This window comes from Bidens hawaiensis, unplaced genomic scaffold, assembly GCF_021521415.1.
Source record: "Bidens hawaiensis isolate Kalapana, Puna unplaced genomic scaffold, B.hawaiensis_p1.1 tig00027748_1, whole genome shotgun sequence".
Lineage (NCBI taxonomy): Eukaryota > Viridiplantae > Streptophyta > Magnoliopsida > Asterales > Asteraceae > Bidens > Bidens hawaiensis.
This window is the reverse complement of record NW_027494491.1, coordinates 180,494-192,012: the sequence shown is the minus strand read 5'-3', so window position 1 is coordinate 192,012 and position 11,519 is coordinate 180,494. Positions and strand designations below refer to the sequence as shown.

The 11,519-nt window shown below is 41.5% G+C and overlaps 1 pseudogene across 1 annotated transcript; it reads right to left on the bottom strand.

Annotated features, from left to right (window-relative positions):
- Window positions 1–782: 782 nt before the first annotated feature.
- LOC143575787 (rhodanese-like domain-containing protein 11, chloroplastic) lies at window positions 783–10,372 on the bottom strand (annotated as a pseudogene). Its single transcript, XR_013142828.1, has 8 exons — window positions 10,235–10,372; window positions 10,058–10,156; window positions 9,507–9,614; window positions 8,626–8,722; window positions 1,974–2,013; window positions 1,828–1,902; window positions 1,654–1,741; window positions 783–1,149 (listed from the first exon to the last, which is right to left on the bottom strand). The product of XR_013142828.1 is annotated as a rhodanese-like domain-containing protein 11, chloroplastic (transcript).
- Between the last annotated feature and the right edge of the window lie 1,147 nt (window positions 10,373–11,519).

Sequence of the window (11,519 nt, the reverse complement as noted above, 5' to 3'; positions counted from 1 at the left end):
ACTTTTTTAGTGTATTTACTTTTGGTTCTTTTACGTTATTACTTCATTGATCTATTTTGTATCGGTGAAATAGTTATTATTATACCATGCTTCTAAAAAAATATCAAACACTACGACCATTCGGTTAAAGTTTTCTAGTTATGTCATTGACTATGCATTTGTAATGATGTTTAACATACTTTTTTGTTAATTATACGAAATTTAGTTTGATAATCTTTTATCACCCGACCGGGAAAAAAATTATAAAATGATAGTCAAATGACACTTAAAATATCCCGCCCCCATAAAAAAATTTCTAAGTCCGCCACTAATCATGCAAGTATGAATACTGAATTCATTGAACATTCAAAACACACAAAAAGTAAAGAACAATCGGTCTCCTACCCTACATACAACATACCTCTACAAATCCTGACTCAAACCCATTAACAAAAATTATACTCAGCACGACGCAATATGGAGGTATTGATGGCAGACAAAATTTATGAAAGCAATAACAATACAATACACTCATGACAATCATACACAAATCTACAAACTCTAGAGAATTCTTTGAACTGAAAAAAACCCGATCTTTAGTGAGCCCTTATATCCTGAAGATAACGAGCTGCTTGTTGAACCCCAAGAAACAGAGCATCGGCAGCAAGAACGACTCCAATCTGAGAAATACATATGTTCAGTTATTTAGTTTACGTTTATGTCTAACAGGTCAATTTGGTCAAACGGATTGAAAGTCAGCCAAAATGTATTTTTAATGAATATAACATCTAAAATAATTTTATTTAAAGAATAATTTGTTATTGAAACAAGATAATATTTTTAATCATATTAGACCATTTAATATTTTAGAAAGTATACAAAAAGCTAACTCGAACAATTTAACTTATATATAAATAGAGTTACATAACAAGGTTCTAAAACTCGTTACCAATCGATCAGTAAAGACTAGTCGATAACCCCAACCCTCCTTGGCGGCCTGAGCTCTTTGCTGATCTGTCCAACTGCATAATTAACAAACAAAATTAAATCGGAATTGTTTTAACTAAATAGATAAATGAAACACAAGTGTGTTTCATAATGCCCGAGAAAACCTGAAAGCCCACCGACTCCGGCTAACTTAAAGGGCTCAGGACCATCCAGTTCGAGATCCTGCACCAAACAAAAGTTGATTAATCTTTATTCAATCATGTTTTTTTTAGTTCACATTGCTAAAAAGAATAAAGGGAGACTATAAATTATAAATTATAAATTAGAGGTGGCAAAATCGTAGAGTGTAAATGAACTAAACCGCTCGTGAGCTACTCGAGATCGGATTGCTAAAAGCGCGAATCTAGCTGAGCTTAAATGAGCTCGAGCCCACTATATATATATATATATATATAAGATCATACGAGAACTATTTTGTGCATTTACAATGCATTTTGGGCAACTTTGAACAGTTATGATAGGTTTCATTTCATCTTTCAAGCTATGTTTTTGTTTTTACATGTTTAATCTGACAGAGATAAAACCAAAACCGCTTGACCCATTAAAAAGTAAATGATTAAAAATTATGAAATCTAAAAGTCAAACTTCTTGAATTTCGAAATTAATAATTTAAAATTCACCTATTTTAGAATTTAAAAGTCAAAATTATTTGAATTAGCTTTGTACCTCTTCTTCAGCAGCCTCTAGACCTCCTTGAACCCAGAAAAGATTTTTATAACCAGCATTATATAGTAGCTCACAAGCGGCTAACGATCTACGATAAATAATAAATAATACTTTTCATTAATGTAAATAAAAGTAAAATGGAATAAAACACATGAGTTTAAGAAAAGCATCTGCCTTAATCCCTTTTGGCATGCAACAATAAGGTCGGTATCTTTTGGGAATTTTGCTGTGACTTTTGATAAGAACTGGCTGTTAAAAACCATAATTATTAGCGACAGATTACAACCTTAATTCTTTGTTGGGAACAATTCTTGACATACTTATCGAAAGATAGTGCCGGTACACCACTCCACCAACCTCCTGCAATCATATAAGAAATTACGAATGTTAGCATCTCGAAAACTAAGACAATTAGCCTTTCTAAGATGTCAAAATGGCAATTTCTCTTTTTGAAAAAGGATATTGATCTATGCACCGCTGGTTTATGTACACCACCTGAAGATCCGTTAGGCCACGAGATCCTTAGCGCCAGGCGGCCAGGTAAGGCGCTTTTCAACCCTCGACCCCTCAATGTTGAAACCTCTGCTAGAATTCCACTAATCTTATGTTCTGATGAGGAATCCGCAGATGGTCCTCCGTTGGTGCGGAAGAAGAAGGCTGCCGGCGTGAAGGGGAAGGAGAAGGTGGCCTCCACTGCCGATCCGGTGCCTCGGTCTGATTCGGAGACCGAGAGCGAAGAGGTGACGGGAAATCCCGGTGGTGATAAGACCACCGCTCCGGAGGCTGCGACTGTCACCTCCGGAGAGCCCAGGAAGACGACGGTGAGCGGCGCAAAGAGGCCGGCTCCATCGGGTTCGTCCCCGCCTCTCCGTACCTTTAGGCTCAAGAAAACCCGTAAGTACAAACTTCCTTTATCTTTAACTTCATAGTTTTCCATCATTAATACTTATTTTCTTTATGCAGGCGTGGATGTTGACGCATTCCAGGGTGGAGCTCAGAGTACCCCTCCGCCCATGACTGTAGGCTTGGTCAGCCTACCTGAGGCGACGAACCAGGCGGCTGCGCCTGCGCCTGCTTCCGCTGGTTCAGTTGCTCACTCCTTTGAGCCGACTGTTCCAGCTGTGATGACGTCACTGCCGGCTGTGAGTGCCATTTTTACCGCATCTTTCACCGAGCCGGCGGTTACTTTTGCTACGGATTCCGCAGCGGCGACCGCGGCGGCCGCGGCAGCATTTACCATGCCTCCTCCGTCATCGGCAACGACGGCCGATCCTTCAGGTATGCATGGGGCTTATCGCCAACCTCTGCCTCCTTCCCATCTGCCTGACCTCTTGGATGGATTTCCTTTGGGTTCAGGTGATGGGTTTGGCGGCTATCGGCCTGTTATTGACCCTACAGGTGCGTAGGGTTCTTTTGGCCTATTTTATATATTTTTTTATCATCTTTTCCTGACTGCTTTTTGTTTTTTGCAGTATCGGATTCCAATGAAGTGTATGTTCCACGATGGAACATCCGCCGAGGAACAACCCTTCGCACACCTGTGGAGTGCGTGGAGTGGGCTCGTCACGCTGCTCCCAGTGGTGCGTTGGGGGAAGCCATGGCTAGCTACCAGGAGGGTAGGCTAAGCAATGAGCTTCGGGTTCTCCTGGCCCAGATGCAGCCGCGCGTCGAGCTGCTTTGTCGTGAAAACGACAAGTTAAAAGCAGCTCGCATTCAAGAAGTAGCTCAGGCCCGGGCTGTCCGGGAGGAGAATAGGAGGCTCTCCGCGGCTGCTGCGGAGAAGGAGAAGGCGTTCAAGGCCCTTGAAGTTGAGGTTCAGGCCCGTCTCGAGGCCCGTTCCAAGGCTGCCCAAGCTGTTAATGAACAGCTTCGGCTGGCTAAGGAAACTGCTAGGAACGCAACTGAAAGGGCCACCAAGGCTGAAGCTGTTGCTGAGCCTCTACGCGTGGAGAATGAAGAGCTTAAAGCCAAATTAAAGGCTCTCCAGCAGGCTCATGATGCCTTGGCGATGGAAGACGCCAAAAAGCTCCAAGAAATCTTGGACCAGAGGGGGGTGCTTGACCATACTGAGCGGAAGCTAAAGGGCGTCGAAGAGGCTGCGGCTAAAGAAGTGTTGCTTGCCAACCTCAACAAGAGTGAAGCCGAACGCGCCCGTAACGAAGCTCAAGCTGCCCTCCAGGAGGCTCTGGTTGCCAAGGAATGGCTTCTTCGAGAAGCGTTGTCTCAGGTATGCTTTTCATGTCTTTACGCTTTTCTTTGTAAATAGAAAAGGTTCTGATACTTGTATTTTCTTTTTTGTAGGTTGTGCATCGAGTCTTCACGGAGACGTCTTACGACGATGCTATGAGCGCAACCCTCAACGCTTCTCACGAGGATGGGGAAAAGGCCGGCTTCCTGCTTGGTCTAGGGTTCGTTGAGAAAGGCATCCCGCCTTCCAACTTCCCTTTGTATAATGTTGATACTGAAGCTGTTTATGACCAAGCAGTGAATCAGTATGCCGCCTTCCCGCATCCGGTGGTGGAGAAGGTGAACCAAGTTGCTGCTGCTGATGATGGGCTAGCTATCCTTAAAGCTTTCCTTGAACTGCCACGCTCTACTGATGGTGCTGGTCCAAGTGGAAGTGGCCCTGAAGCTTGATCCTGAAGATCCCTTCCCACTGCTAGGATAGATTTAGCTTGTATAGATTTATTTTCTTGTAGGCGGGTAGTTACCCGGCCATTCTTGTAATGAATCATTGTGAAATATAAATCTTTGTGCGGGTAAGACCGCTATTTTCATTGGATTCTTTGCTTTATAAACGTTATACGACTTGCATACTTAGTTTAAATTAGCAATTTTCCAAGTGTTTAGAATAAGTTAACCTTTGAACGTGGTAGATAATAGGTTGAAGTCTTGCTTCCTCTTTCGTGATTGTGCGGGTAGGACCGTCACTTGCACTTAGTAGGATGGCTAAACTTTACCATCTGACCTGCGTGGAGGTTTTCCTCATCTTTTTTGAAATTTCTAAGTGTTTAGGATAAGTTAACCTTTGAACGTGGTAGATAATAGGTTGAAGTTTTGCTTCCTCTTTCGTGATTGTGCGGGTAGGACCGTCACTTGCACTTAGTAGGATGGCTAAACTTTACGTACATCTGACCTGCGTGTAGGTTTTCCTCATCCATTTGTTAGAAATTTTGTTTTGAATAAGTTTTCCGTTCAACGCGCGGTTGTCAATAGGTCCGGTTTCCTCTCATGATTTGTGCGGTTAGGACCGGCACTTTCATTTAGTTTGCCAAAGCTTACCTATGACTGACCTGCGGAAGGTTTGTCGTTTTTTGGGTTTATGAGGGTTTTGCCGCCTTCCCCACGCAACGACTTTCCACGTAATTATGCGGTGAAAACCGGCATATTAGTGTTGAATAAATTAACCATTCGACGCGCGGTTGTTAATAGGTTAGTGTTCAGCTTCCTCTATCATGATTCATGCGGATAGACCGGCACTTTCATTTAGTGGGATGACTGAACTTTACCCTTCAACTGACCTGCGTGAAGGTTTGCCGTTTTTTGGGTTTATGCGGGTTTTGCCGCCTTCCCCACGCAACGACTTTCCACGTAATTATGCGGTGAAAACCGGCATATCCGTGCTGAATAAATTAACCGTTCGACGCGCGGTTGTTAATAGGTTAGTGTTCAGTTTCCTCTATCATGATTCATGCGGATAGACCGGCACTTTCATTTAGTGGGATGACTGAACTTTGCCCTTTAACTGACCTGCGTGAAGGTTTGTCGTTTTTTGGGTTTATGCGGGTTTTGCCGCCTTCCCCATGCAACGACTTTCACACTTATGTATGCGGTGAAGACCGGCATCAGTGTTGATAGTTCATAAAGTATAAATGTAAAATCATCAGCGTCGATGTTCTAAGGAGAATCATTTCCATTAGAAGTGGCTCTGGGCCTTTTCTTTACAAATTTGGAATTGATCTACATGCAAACTGTGTAATTGAGCTCCCTTCCATGTTGTTGGGATGGGAGTGCCATCGAGCCGATATGCACCTGGTTCGGGATCTCGTTGTTTGCGCAGTATGTAGTCTCCAACATTGAAGCTGCAATTTTATTCGTGTTTTCCCCAGCTGGGGTTCTACACGCATCAGCCTGCTCAGCGTTCATTGCGCCACGAGGTGCGCGAGCGTCCCATCTCTGACAAATGCTTCGACCATGTCCTTTACGTCTATGCATTCTTCAGTGTTGTGGCCTTTTGTCCTGTGAAAGTCACAGTATTTGCTCCGATCAGCATTGTGACGATGTCGGATTATTGGAGGCTTTGGCCATGGGAGCTCTTCAGTGGCGAATATCTCGGTGACGCTTTTGGTGAGTGGCGTCCATCTGGAGTTCTGGTTCGACCGTACGTTATCCCTTCCGCCTAACCGATGTTGCAAGCCGTATGAGGTGTCAAAGTTTACCCTTGACTGCCAAATGCCAAGCTTCCGCTTTTTGTTTAGTCGGGCGGTAAGGACGTTGTCTTCTCTTGTCTTCTAGGTGTAGAGGTTTGTGCTCTGTGGGAGATCTCTACCCAGTTGCTTCTCCGTTTCCGCAAAGCGTTTAGCTGCTGTCATGATGGCATCCCATGTGGATGGCATGCCATCTTTACCCGTTAAGGTGCGGATGAGCTCTGGGTCGTTCGCGCCCTGGATGAAAGCAGCGCGAACAAGATCTTCGCTGATATTACCCAGACTAAGCTTCTTTGAGTTGAAGCGAGTGATGAAGTCTAGCAAAGATTCATATTCCTCTCGAATGCATTTGAGGATTGTCCATTGCTCCTCGGTATACTTTCGTTGTTGGCTGAAGTGTTGGCTAAACTTCTGCTGGAAGTCTGCCCAGTCGTAGATGTGGTTGACCGGTAGACGATCGAACCACGCTCTAGCTGGCCCAACAAGCGTCATTTGGAACATGTAACACCACGTAGGTTCCGTCCAATTGCTGACGGTTGCCCCCGCTATGAATCTGTTCAAATGATCATCTGGGTCAGATATACCATCATATGTGCCTATGTTGGACATTTTTTTGGCACTTTTTGGGGCAATTGCTTCCGCAATGTCCCTTGCAAATTTGGACGTTCCCGCATTTGCAACAGTTGGTCTAAATGTTTTGGAGAAGTCACGTGGGCTTCCACCTGGGTTTTTTGGTTTGAAGGCTTCTCCAAAACGCCTTCTCGGTTGGGAGTCCGTTTCCTTACGCTTCCCTTTTGCCCTATGGCGAGGGTTCGCGTCGTTGTCGGATTCCTCCGAGTCATCGTCCAAGTATTCTTCGAATTCGTCAGCCTGTTGGACGGAACGCAAGCGTTCGTCCAACTCAGCTTGGAATTCCTTCTGACGTGCCTCCGCCTATGCCTTAACTTCGTCGAGTGTTTGGCGGGGGAGTCTTGTTCGTTTCTCTAACTGGGTATCGGTGAATCCCAGTGAGCGATTATCACTTGCCCCAGCTTGGGTAACTGGGGTAGTGTTCGTAAAATTTACTTCACTTGCCCCGGCTTGGGTAACCGGGGTAGTGTTTGTAAAATTTACTTCACTTGCCCCGGCTTGGGTAACCGGGGTAGTGTTTGTAAAGACTGTGTAGCCGGTATTCCCCCCAGTAACTGGGGTTGTGGTTATCGGAGTTTCTTTAACCATCTTTTCAGAAGTTTGAAAAAACTGAAATGAAGTTCTAGCTTTTATGCACGGATGGCGCCAATGAAGAAACACTAACCTGACCCCGGGCAGATTACGGGTAACCTGGGGGTTAGATAGATGTTTCCCACGAGGGGTTAGACCCGGCAAAGATGGTTCTTCTGATAACCTGTAAAACAGACACCGTGAGCTTGTCACTGAGAAGGGAGGGGGGGGGTTCCTCCTTGTGACCACCCTCCGGCGTGAGAATCAGACTAGATTGCTCTTTAAATATAAATGTATATTAAGAGATTGCTAGAGCAGATATCAGGTATAATATGATGATAATATGATAAGATATGATGATCATACCATTTGTGGTATTTATAGCCGAAGGTAGGTTTCCAAGGAGGTGTGGCATGCTGAATAGTATTCCTGTTCTACCAACTGTGGCCTACGCACGTGCCCTGCTGGTAGTTGGTGGGTAGGCAGCGGCTGATAGTGACCAGGCCTACTGTGTACTATTCCTTTTCCACCAACTGCCGGCTATGCACGTGGTATGACAGGAGTTGGTGAGTAGGCAGCGGCTAATAGTGACATACAGTACAGGAGCATGCTGCTCGCCATACTGTTGTCAATAAGCTGTCGTATCTTTAGTCAGATCTTTTGCCCATACCTCGTCAGGTACAGTACAGAAGATCTTCCCGTATCGTACGGACTGGCTTTTGGGCGGGAGTATTCCCCCTCCCGCCTTTGTACGGGATTGTTCCCGGCTTTGCTCATTCCTTCAGGTGACACTGAGTGAGAGCTAAGTGCCTTGTGCGTGTAGCCTTGCTGCGCGGGTGGCCTTCCCTGATGGCTTGTATCCGCAGCTGCGGGAACAGGCAGAGTCCTTCACCATTGGGAGGCATTTCCTGCGGGAACAGCTTGCGTACTGCGCGTAGGGACGTCACGTCTCTGAGCATGGTGGGTCCTGCGGATCCAGTTGGTTTCTGCGCAGACGTCCCTCTTTAAGGTGAGTCTTGCGGGTCCAACCGGGCTCTGCTGGGACCTACCTCTTCACCACCAAATCTCTTTTAATTATTTTTCTCATTTGATTTGGTAGTGTACAAAGTAAATTGGTGGTGTACAAATCAATACCCCTAACCAAGACACTTTTAAAATCGTGTGACCTGAATACAACTTGTTTATTCAACAGGTCTAACCTGATTATTTACATATTGTGTCAGGGGTGGCAGTTGCCACCGCTAGACTTTGAACAGTACAAACATACTTTATTTGATTTGAATATATGTTACGATTTCCTTATTTAAAATGAAATTATTAAACACGACAGAGAATGGTGGGATACCCATCATGTAACTTGTGACTTTTCATGAAATAGTTCCCGCATCAAGTTGAGTATCGACATCAAAAATCGGTATCCAAGTTGACCCTTTTACCCATGCCTTCAAAACAAGAAAAAGAATCAACAATTTATCGAAAACAATTGAAACTGAGTGAGGTTTCAATTAACCTGCTAGAGATTGGGATCCAAGTTGACCATTTTATACACATTTTACTCTATAAACAGCATATCAAAATGCCATTTTATTCGATTAAAAAGAGTAAACTGTGGTTTTCGTCCATGTGGTTTGTCCAAATTTGCGGTTTTAGTCCAATTGTTTTAAATCTACGATTTTCATCCCTATGGTTTCATTTCACTTGCAATTAAACCCGACCCCACTAACCCTGTTAAGTTTGGTCGTTAAATCCATCAGCGTGCCCCTTATGTGAGGGACAGTTTGTCCTTTTTCTCTCCATATAAACCCCAACCCTAATTCGTAAGCCCCCTCGCGTGAATGGATGAGGCGTATTTGGGGAAAAATGACAAAATTGCCCCTCGCGTGAGGGGCACGCTGATGGGTTTCACGATCAGACTTAACGGGGTTAGTGGGGCCGGGTTTAATTGCAAGCGAAATTAAACTATAGGGATGAAAATCGCAGATTTGAAACTATTTGACTAAAACCGTAAATTTGGATAAACCACAATAACGAAAACCACAGTTTACTCAAAATGATGAGATAAGCTGTTTGGATAGGCAATCCCAGCTCCCAAACACTCTTAAAATTGTTAATCTATTGGATAAAACTATCAAAACAAATTATGCAAATTATCAGTTTCAATAAGCAATACCAGTTCCTAAAAACCCCCTAATGACAATATTACTTGCTGAATAATTGAATATTCACCTTTTCATGCTCAGTAGATGGACGAACATCAAGTAGGGTTTTGCTAGATGGTTGAATCGCATATCCAGCTTCCTTCGGCGTAAGAACTTTCACTTTTCCCTCCCTGACCTACAATAAACGAGAGAATAATTGACCTAAAAAAAATGTAGGAAATCATGCATATAATTTTCCCAGTTTAGAGTTCTATAGCTCAATAAGGCATACAGTTCCCCAGTTTTGAGTTCCATAGCTCAATAATCTGGCCTAACAAGCACAAACACAAACACGAAGGGTGCATGTTCGTACTCATTCAAATAACTTTAACCGAACATATTTTCTTGTTCATGTCCGTTGGTTAAGAAAATGATCATGTTAGCGTTAACATTCTAAATGAACAGCTCATGAACATAAACAAACTAAACATGTGTTCATGTTATTCCGCTAAATTAATAACCAAAAAGTTTTGTTCATGTTCGTTCGTTCGTCTATTTAATAAATAAAAAAACATAAACGAATTTTAATCAATTTGAATTTACACAAAGCAGTGGGTGTATATATATATAAATATATACCAGTGCATCCCATCTCTTTCTGGCTGCGGCCATGTCTTTGACTTGTTTAAGCTCGTAATCTTCATCCACTGCTTGCGCTTTCACGGTCCCCTTACAATACTGGAACCATAAACCATACAATTTAATTTAATAGCTGATGAGACAATTTGAGTGATTACTGAAGCGTGATTCACATACAGAAGTGGATTGGACTTTGAAAGATGCGGATGAGTTGAAGAAGAGATATGGTGGTTTGCTCAGTCGGTGAGTGTTGCAATGTGGACTTTTAGGATTGCAGATGATAAGAGGTGAAATTGATAGACCCGTTGCCTCCATTGTTGTGGAACGTTGATTTGCAGTTGAACAGATAGATATGGTTTGCTCACAATTTTTAGTTATTTTGTTTCCTACCAAATTCTTTTTTTTAGCTGTTTATTATTCTACTAGGATATTCTAATTAACCGTGTGCTTCATTCGAAACTAATACATGTCATAAATTAATAATTATTTATTTATTTTTACATTTTATTTATATTATATTTATAATTTTATTAAATTATTTATTTTTCTAAAAAAATATTTATTACTTCTATACACTTTTACAAAAATAAATAATTACATGTTATACTGCTATACCCTGTTAGAATATATTTTACAACGTACTTGGTGAAATTCAAAAATCAACAACAACCGTGTTTGTTAAAGATTGAAAATAATATAATTTTAAATACTATCATTAACATATTATACTCTCTATATTGTTGAAGATTGTAAATAAAGAAAACTCTAATATGCTTGCATTTTACGAAGTAACTTTTTTAATTATTAAATTATAAAGATATGCCTAAAATTTGATCAATTTTTTAAAAATAAATCTATTTATCTATTGGTTTTTTTGTACATTGTCATATAAATTTATAAATTATAAATATATTATTTAAATCAATCCATTTATTTTTTCGCTTAATTTAGTAAACTATATATATATATAATATACCATTGATGGGCAAATTAAAACGCTCTTTTTAAGTAATTTATAACATGTAATGCATGAGGTACAACATGAACCAGGGGCAAAAATGTCATTGTAACCTTAAATCTCACGTGCATTTGCAAATTTTCAAAATAATTACAAGTTTCATTCCTTAAAATTACAAAATTGGTCCTTAGTCTTTTACTTATATATTATTTTATTTTCACTTTTAACCCAACTACCCCCACGATTTATAAACGGTCATAACTTTTCGTACGTTAATATTTTTTAAAATAAATGACATCATAAAAACGAGCATTTTATTATCTTTAATTTGGGTATCATATTGCTAAAGTTTTCTAAGTAAAAGATGTTATGCAAAAGTGTGTGCGGTTTGCTTTTGATGGTTTTTTAAATTAAACCATGAACCAACTTTACACAGTTTTTTTTGTCGTCGAAAACCGAAATTAAACTGTTTCTAATTAAAACCCAACTAAACCGAACCATTAC